Here is a 10,145-nt window from a genome sequence, read left to right on the forward strand (position 1 = left end):
TAGATTCTGATCTCTAGAGAGTAATTCAAGAGGCTGTAAAAGTTATCAGATTATTAGAATGACATGAATGTATGCAGAACAATTTTACGTAGATGAGGGGTTACCAGCGGCACAAAAGGCTAGTAAAGATGTGGCATGCAAGATAAAATTTTGAAAGGTTCATAAAACTATCAAGTCAAAAACAGAGCAATCAAATGAAACTTCCATTTGGAATGTCTCTCCAACTCTAAAATACTTTGTTCAATATTTGGGTGAAAGCGGTATTCAAGAATTTCTAATAATACACTGGATTCTTAACTACCCAGCTCACACACTAACACAGAAAAGGCAATTACTCATCCAATTTACATTCAACTACAGATGCTTGGAAAAAGAATAAATCTGAAGTTTTAACTTCAAAAGTTTCAGGAAACTGAAGGACCAAATTCAAGACCACAAAAGCTGAAACATAACAGTAATTACATAGTACCTTACGACGAAGGTCTCTCTAAAACTCTCAGTTTAGAAATGTGTCACATGGTTCCACAAATTACTGAAGCCTGAACATATTAACAAGGTTGTATGCCATAGAATTTGAACATAACATAGAAAAAATGACAGTGAAAAGTACAGATAATTACATTATGAGATCATGAATGAATAATTCTTTCTACTTAAGAACATCACAGTGTTTTTCAAAAGAAAATGAAGCAGAATTACCTTCATTTTGCATCAGAGGGAAGTCAAAGACAAAATTCTAGCTAATGTGTTCAAAAATATGTAAGTAGTCCATAACAGAACCAAGAGCTGCACTCAAGAATTCCAAATGTTAAAAATAAATATCTTGCAACATGCATTCTATTTCTCTAGACTTGAAAAATGAAGTCTCAAACATAGGATAGCTCTGATGAGAAAACTACTAAAATCAATAGGAATTAATGTCAGGGCCTTTGAAGTGTATATGACATCCCTTTCCAGTTATAAATAGATTATTAGTCTTCCTGTATCACGAGACAATGAAAGTTCATATATTTAGATTGGCTGCCTGCTTAAATTATGAAATAATACATATATAATATGTAATATATTTCATGTGTTAATGTATATACATAAACTTTATCAATTTATGTGTGCATATGAGCCTTTTGATAGTTCATAGCCACTGTTTTAAATTTTTTGGCAATAAAAAATTTAACATGTGTACCAAAATACATAGTTAACCCAGAGTTCTCAGAATAACTCCAAAGAAAAATTAAGCCATAACATTCATTAGAGCAGTGTTATTTACACACATAATATGTTTTATATATATAAAAATATAAAATATTTTTTATATATAGTAATATATATATATATATATATATAGTATATATAGTAATATATAAAAATATGTTACTTTTAAAATGCCATCATCAGATTCAGGCATGAAGTCCCAGACATCAGTATCTATGAGTCTGCAAATCCAGAATGCAGAAAGCAATAAACTGCTGTTCTGACATTAACTTAGAAGTCCTACTGAAAACATCAGATAGTACCGTCTTCAGCTGTCACAGATTTCCAGAATGTCCTATAGACAAAAACAGACAGGTTTTTAATCAACAGATAAACATTTACATTCTGCTTTTTGGACTGCAGTTGGGACTATATATGTATTCCTGAACCTGTTCACTTTTGTTATTCTTCTGCCAAAACATAGCCTGTCTGCTGGAAAAAGGATATTCGGCAACCATGAGATGGTGAAGTGTTTCAGTACCTCAATTTAATAATCTCTTGAGAAATCACCAGCTAGGTGGAATGAAATCAGGAACCTACATCACATAAGCAGCCAAATTATATTGAATCGGAAGAAATAGGCAACTACCCCATATCTCTCAACACATATTCTATCAGTAAGGCTGTGCAAAAAAAAGTCAATCAGAGTTGCTATGTTCAGGAAAGAAGAACAGTGATACTAGGGAAAAAGCATATATGCAATGTGACAGCAGTTCAGAATATTTCAAATGTACATGACTTCTATTAGAACACTAAAAATAGCTCAACTATAGACCTGCACAAGAGCAAAATCTACTATAATCAGTGAGAACCTCTCTTTTGATACTAATGAAAGTAAAGAATGTTCACATGTTGACTGGAGTTCAGTTTTGTTTTACTAGGACAGGAAGTACGACTATTCTGCCAAGCACTTTTGCAGCTCATCATCCTCTGAACAGATAAATATAACCACAAACGTGGGAAAAATTCTCTTTAATAATTCTGAATGTATTCACATAATTCAGTTCCGAGTGTAAATTAAACATTTCAGTTCTGGTGTCTTCATCTATTAAAAAGTTTCAAAGCAAGTTATTGCTCTGAGTAGAATATCAACTAGAGGTTTATCTTCTCTATGCAACAACTGATCAAGATACTTGTTAAAAGAAAAATTCTGAGTCTCTGCACAAGAATGAACTGGAAACCCTTCCTGACGTGCAACACACAGCTTCTAAACTTAAACATCCGCTTCTTTGATTTCAGTGCCAAGTTTCATACAAGTAAAATGTAGGCTAGTGGCTATCAGTTAAGTACAATTTATCCATTTTTAATGTTGCTGACAGATTAGAGGCAGCTAGAACGTCCCCAGATCCCTCTTTCAAGACTGTTTTTTGTGTTACAAATGTGAAATCCAGAAGGTAAGTTCATTAACTGCAGGCGCTTTGTGTCAGACATGAACATTTAAAGGGACAAAACAGCAAAATAAAGGGAAATCACAAAGACAACAATCAAAACTATCAAAACAATGAAGAATCACCAAAATTATGAGAAGAATATCCTTCCTTTAAATATGTTTCATATTTTATCAACACATTCCCATGGTGGGCAAGCCTTCTCTAATATTTTTAATATCTTAATTGACCTACATTTGAAAACAAAACTGAAATACTCTATTTTTGTGATTTAAATTTAATAAAATTCTCCTAGAAGTTTCTAGCCCAACGTCCTTGAAAGCACTTTGATAGTGAAGAAAGCAGTAACCAGCTGCAGCTTCACAGATGCTGAAAATGCATAGAACAAATGATACTGATTGTAATGATATGTTTCAAAGCAATAGCAGTGGAGCACTTCTGTTGAAGACAGCCTTCCTGTTAAACAGAAGACCAAGCACAGACTCTTCCTCTTATTCTATATAATATGACTAGTACAAATTGCAAATCTCTTTAAATGCCTACAGGGTTCCTGACATTGAAAAGAAATTAGAAGAAATCTATCTAAGGGCCAAACAATATGAGTCAAGATTCATGCATTATTGGAAATTACATAAAGCTTTCAGTTAACTAGTAGGAAATAGGAATTGCAATGACAACATCTAAGTACAAATTTCTTAAAATCAAGTCAGTTTGGTAAATTTACTTTATTTCCTTAATATCTACTTCTTGAGACAAATTTCCAGTGACAGCTAAGATCTCACTTTTAAATAAGAACTTAGGAATTTAGTTTAACAGGATTGTCAATTTTGTTTAAATATGTGCAGGTCACCTCAAAAGCAATGACTCCCATTTATTTAAATGGAAACTACAACAGGTACAAGGGGTACAATAACATTATTTGATAGAACCTGATCTCAGCTACAGATCACTTTTTCAACATACTCACTATCATTTGCTATCTATTTTCACTAGCAAAGAAGAATCTGCATGCTGCACCAGCAGAGATGACCCACTGTTTCACAGCTGCTGTGACACTGTTGGTAGAAAGAAGTCAGCCACACAGTCCATCCTCTATCTGTTTAAGCTGATGAAAGCGAGAAGGTGCCAGATCTCAACTATACAGTAGGTGTGGTAGGACAGCCAGCCAATACTGGTAATGCGCTTCACAGTCTTTTAAGCTGGTAATGCACGTGGTACTACTGTGTTGCAAAACAGAGACTGTAGTCTTCTCAGGCCTGACTCTTGAAATTGTCACCTTCAGCCTCATACTGTCCATTAAGTCCTGATGAACTTGCATATGGCGCTCTGATTCTATGTGAGCATTTGTGATACTTGTCTGATACACATATGCAATATTCAAATGTTAGAGCAATCATTTCCAATTCATTGAAGCCAACATTCAGCTACAGTACACAGTAATTAGGTTACGACACCAATTTGCACAGATAGGATGATCAAGATGCTCTTCACCTCATGATATGACAGCTGTTCATGGCTAGCCTTCCACATTGTTGTCAAAACAGCTGAGATCCATCACCCACTGCCTCATTTCATTCACATCCACTGTTTGGTCTCCATAAATGTTCAGTAAGCATCAGTGAATGTTACCAGGTGCCATCTTCTCCACATGGAGAAACTCAATTCCACACCTTTGCTTCATATGCACTTCCATATCAGATGCCATTTTATCAGACTGCCTTACTACTGCCATCTGTCACATTGCAACATGTAATCTCAACAGGAAGATTCAGCCTCTACTGCCATACCCCCAACATCCACCTCTGACATCATGGAACAACATCATACAAAATAAGAGGCATTACTTTTAATGCAGTCTTCACATATGCAATGTTTCTAAACTGGATATGCCATGTAGCATAGTCTACTTCAGCATCAGAACATATAACCAGTCAATAACTAGTCAAGAATTCCCTTTTTCACTGGAGAAAAGAAAGCATTCTCTCCACAAGTGCCTGCTGGCCCTGACTAGAAATGTGATTTGTCATACTGCACAAACTTTTACTAATCTTGGAGGAATGGAAAATGTTGAACCATCTAGGAGAAATTACTAATTCTGGAACTGAATCATAGAGTCAAATTTTATCTGTTTGGAAATCCTGACAGTGATAGTAACACAATTTTTTTTTTTTTTGGGGGGGGGGGCGGGGGCACGGGAAGAGTTTTAATGAATTGAAATCTGTCATATTGTCTCAAAATTATTTGCATATGACGTATATTATATGTATAATATACATAATGTATATATTGATAATATATACATGTATAATGATAAGGTGCAGATAGGTATTCATGCTGCTTTCTCTATGTGGCAATCCTTTGAAGAGATCTAGCATTTTTAAACTCAATAAGACGAAGTGTTCATAAGCACAGTAAGAACAGAATAGAATTTTTCATTTTCATATATTTAACCTAGCTAACATTACTCAGAACTGATGTGATAAGCTGCATAACTAAACAATTTCATCACTGAGTGTAAAATTCTTAAGCAGAATCAAGCAGGCAAAAAATGGAATGGCAGGAGTTTTCCAACACTGTCAAAAATAGCTGTTTGGAAGTTACTGACAACCTGAAAACAGATAGTCTTTAAAGCTTATTAAAGTCCAAGAAGCAACAGCTATATTGTTTAATTGAGCCAAATACCACATCTCTGTGCTGTATGTGCCTGGTTTCTCATAGGTAATATTACACAAGTTACCCAAAGTAAGATCATTTTTGCTGAGTCTGCAGGTACCCCTCCATTATCTCCAAGGTCGAAGGCACTGCCAACCTTCATACAAATTCTGCTAGATGCAGGCAGATTTAAGGGCTTCATTTCACCTCTTGGTTGTAAGGACTACTTAGTCATCAATTTACACTGGAGTGTCTTTGATAGCACACTCGACCTTAAGTTCCAGTTTTCCTTACAATTTTTTTTTCCATCTGCTTGATGGTACAAGAAACACAGCATAACTTCAGTAATGTTACTGCACTCAGAAAAATTCTGTCTTGGTAATTAGAGATAGCACCAGCTAAAGGGTTTACATCTGTCTTGCTAACTACCCTTCTACACTACCCAAGAACTTGGCTACTTCCTGAGGTCCGAAGGTAAAATAGCTGGTTAGCAATTAAACCCAGATTTTTAAACCCTTCACCTGCTTTCTTTTCTCTACTTAGATTCTCCACAGGATTCTTCCTTAAATGTAGTAAGAGTGAATAATCTGCCTTCCTCTTGCCCCATAACTGTCTACATGCCCCCAGTCAAAACCAGATCACATAGAAGCAGCTAAATAACTCTCAGCAGAAATACTGGGAAAAAAAAATCATGCCATGATGCTGACAGTGTTCTACACAACAACTCTGGAAGTAAAATATATATAATATGTATTTTTATATTATATATATATATATATATATATATATATGTATGTATGTATATGTATATCAGTCAAAGGCAGCTTTTCCATCATGATGCTCTGCTTAAAAATGCTTTGAAGTGTTTCCCTATGTTTATTACTACATTTTCATAAGAGTCAAAACTTACACAGAAGACACTGATTCAAAACTCACTCTTACCATGCTTTTAATGATTAGGAAAAGTGATTATTAAAGGTTATTATGTGACAGGCAAGAGATTAGACTTCTAGTGTATGCACTCTAAAACTAAATGAAGCATCACATAATTACCAGAATTATGAAATAATGCAAGAATCAGAGCCAGTGGTTGGTCCATGTTCTAAAAACTGTTATTCTAATCATTTTAAGCATGAAATATGACTAATTTATTATTTATTACTGAATTTCCAGACTTACACATTCATCCAGAAAAGATACATCTCTGGTTCAAAACAATTTAAGGCTGTGGGATTAAAGTCTTATTTTCTTGATGCAATATAATGCAAAAATAAGATACATTCATGCATATAACAATGACTAAGAGATCGCTAGTGACTAACTCCGTAGCCTTCCCTTTTCATCTTCCCCAGTGCTTTTGTATCACACGTAGAGATAAATCCAGAAAATCCCAGAAACCCAACAAGGTTATCCTACTAACTATAAAATAGCCAGACATAGTTTATGCTTCTAATTGCCATCAGTTTAACAAACAAGAGCCAAGACATTTTTGTACTATAATTATACACTCTTTAAGGAGATTAGGAGCCCAATTTAGATCTAGTCTAAATTCGTTTAAGCCTTCCAAATGTACATTGATTTAGTAAGGATTGAATTTTTTTGTGGGTATTACAGATTTGCTTGCCTTTGGTGTTTCAAGCAATTAAAAATAATGTTCGGTTTCATTTAAAAATAAGTGTGTTTTTTTTTAAAAAAAAAAACTTTTATTTAAGCATTTATGCAAAATACAGCTTTTCCAGGTGATCAGATCCTGCAGAAGTACATGAAGCAATCTTGTCATCTCCTTTTGGAATATGAACCAGTTGACCTTATGAGTTCTCATTTCTGAGCCTACATATTAGGTGTTACTATTTGTCTTCTACCTATGTACTATCTGGCAAAAAAGATAAAGCCATCCAAGTGTATGTTCTCCCTCCAAAACTGCTTTTGTAAGCTTATTTATGAAAATACATTAGTATTTTACACTGATAATTAAGTAGCATTGTTACAATTAGAACCCTTGTACCACATGTTTATAAAAATCAAACAGCACCAACCAATATGTAGTCTCAACCACATTAACACCACAAAATCTACAAAATCCAAACTACAGTGCTAGTTTCAGTAGACAAGGCCTCACAGCATTAGCTGTTTGTAGCAGCCTTTCCAATAGTTGTGTCTGTTCAAGGACAGAGAGGAATCATTTCAAATTTTTCAGTCAGTACTTTTACTAAAATCACATTTTGAAAAGCAAAGCATAAAAAGGCAATTTAAGTCTCTGATCATAATATACTAATTCAGATGCAACACTGAACAAATGGTATGCATTTTTTGCTTCCCAGCTCTATGTCGCTAAGCTTTCGGTGACTCACTCCACCCTGTTGTACCAGTAATGATCTCAAAAATGCAGATTGCTAATGACTTCTCTTAGATCAATATAAATCTGGGAGATGTGTGCAATTCAATGCAACGTTTCTAGGAGTACCATAAACATTCTTCCACATAAGGTTAAAATAATGGCAATCGAAGTTTTATTTCATGCCTAAAGCTACTCTCATACTGAATAGATATGTTGTAACAGTTGGAAAATAGTTGTACTCCTGCATATAGTACAACTTCACAAAGTTAACATACTTTTAATGCTTTTGGATGAGTATCAACAGAACAGTAAAGACTTTCTCCCTTCTTTTGTAGTACATTTTCAATTGTTTTTAAAGACTTCACTGTTTCATAATACTTAACTATGAGCAACAGCAAGGTAATAATATGGAAGGTTGAAGCAAGGACAAGTAGTCTGGGAGAAATACAAGGAAACTGTTCAAACATGCACAGAAAGTTAGGAAAACCAAAGCCCAGCTGGAACAAGAATTTGGTGAGGTATGTCAAAGACAACTAGAAGAGCCCCTAGAGGTACTAAGATTGCAGAAGACCAGGGAAAATATGACTGCTGAATAGAGCAGGTGCCCGGGTGACAAGATACAGAGTAGGTTCTCTCAAAATACACAGAAAGGTTCTTTAGTATTGCAGTGGGTTTTAATCTGTATCTGAATCTGAGTTTCTAAAAGATACTCAAACTAGCTTGCGTGGCTTAGGAGCCAGGGACGGTTTATGCTTGGAACATAGCATAGATTGTACCATTAGATTGTACCTAGGATTGTTCGTGCTTGGTGAATGGATTTCTGGAATGCTCGCCTTTGTTCCTTCGACATGCTTGTCTAAACACTGTACCCTAGGTATGTGATTTATAGAGTTGTTTATAACCATGGTTTCAGGTTCTGTATCTATATAAGGTCTGCTGTGGTTACAATAAACGAAGCTGTTCACTCATATTGAGTTGGTGGGCTTCCCCAGGTTTATCAGCAGGTTTCCCTGGCCAAGTGGGTTATTCCCGACATAGTATGAACAACCATTTATCCCCAGGCAATCTCTTCACAAAGATCAAACTGTTTGTTTGGTACCTGATAGATCTGCCACCCTGTTCCGGAACAACTCCTGTCTGCAGAAAAACAGGAACTCTGTCTCCTCTAACCAATACTTCCCTTCCCAAATTCAAATAAAAAGGAGTTTCTTTCCAAGACCAATGGCTATTAATTGTTCCAGCTGCAGGTTAGAGACTTCTTCCCAAGCCTTTTTTGTTCCCTAAAAGCCAATTAATACTTGTTTCCTTGCATGGTCTTTGCTCTCATTAAATAACTTTTATAACTCCTTAATTCTAATGGATCTTGGTACATTCAAGAAGGTCTACAGGAAAGAAGATGTAGGCTGTAGTGGAGAAAAATTCTTGGGCCTGGGCAGCCCTGAACCCAACACATGAACACACTCAATTTGTGAAATTCAATTTCCATGAAGATTAAATCTCTACCTGTCAGCTGGGATAGAATGATTTTCTTCAGAGTGCCTGGTATGACTGTTTTGGGTCAACACTGATAACATAAGAATATTTATAGTTAACTGCTAAGCGGTGTTTTATAGAGCCAAGACAATACACAGCAAAGGGCCCAAGGATCTGGCACAGAACAAAATTAGAACAGCTGACTTAACTGGCCAAAAAGATATTCCATACCACGTGACAACAAGAGAAGGGAGTTTTGAAGGAAGTGGAAATTCATCCGCTGTAATCCACTGCTTGCAGGGCTAGCTGAGCTTCAGCTGGGGGATGGTGAGCATTTGCTTGCGCATCACTTGTTATGTACATTCATACACAGGGAAAAGAAAAACAGTCATGATCATATTTTCACAAGTAGTCTTACCTCAACCCTCAAGTTCTTTTTTTTAATTCTCTCCCCTATGCCACAAGGAGGAGAGGGACTGAGCGAACAGCTTTGTGGTGCTGAGCCATGTGCCAGATTAAATCACAACTATCAGACACTACCTCACGGTCATTTTTTCTCAACTGTGCTGCTTCAACTGGTAGTCATTTGTTCCAATAGAAAATGAGACGTAGTTTGCTTCTAACTTGTGTCACTATAATGGTTTCAAATTAAAGCTTTTCCTGTAGGTATACCATCTAAATTCATTCCCTGCAGTTGGAATAAATCTGAGCTCCTACAAAAGCTTATCATTCAGATGGGAAACTTCATGGGTCTCTTCTTCTAGCAACTTAATGAAACTGATGGGAAGTTTTTATCAGTAACATCTCTACCTCTGCTCTGTTCTCCAAATAAATTCCATTGAAATTAGCAGGGGAGCAAAAACCGACAACAGTCTTGCAGAATTTCACAGATATTCCTTAACAATCAGGTGTTCAGCAGAAATTTTAACGTTTTATTTTTGGGTTAGCAGACAGCAAATTACTTGTGAAACATCCTTCTTATACTCAGTCAAGCCCAATTCCCCCCCCCCCGGGGGGGGGGGGGGGGGGGGGGGGGGGGGGGG

This window comes from Lagopus leucura, unplaced genomic scaffold, assembly GCF_019238085.1.
Source record: "Lagopus leucura isolate 7727_CA_CO unplaced genomic scaffold, USGS_WTPT01 Super-Scaffold_100159, whole genome shotgun sequence".
Classification (NCBI taxonomy): domain Eukaryota; kingdom Metazoa; phylum Chordata; class Aves; order Galliformes; family Phasianidae; genus Lagopus; species Lagopus leucura.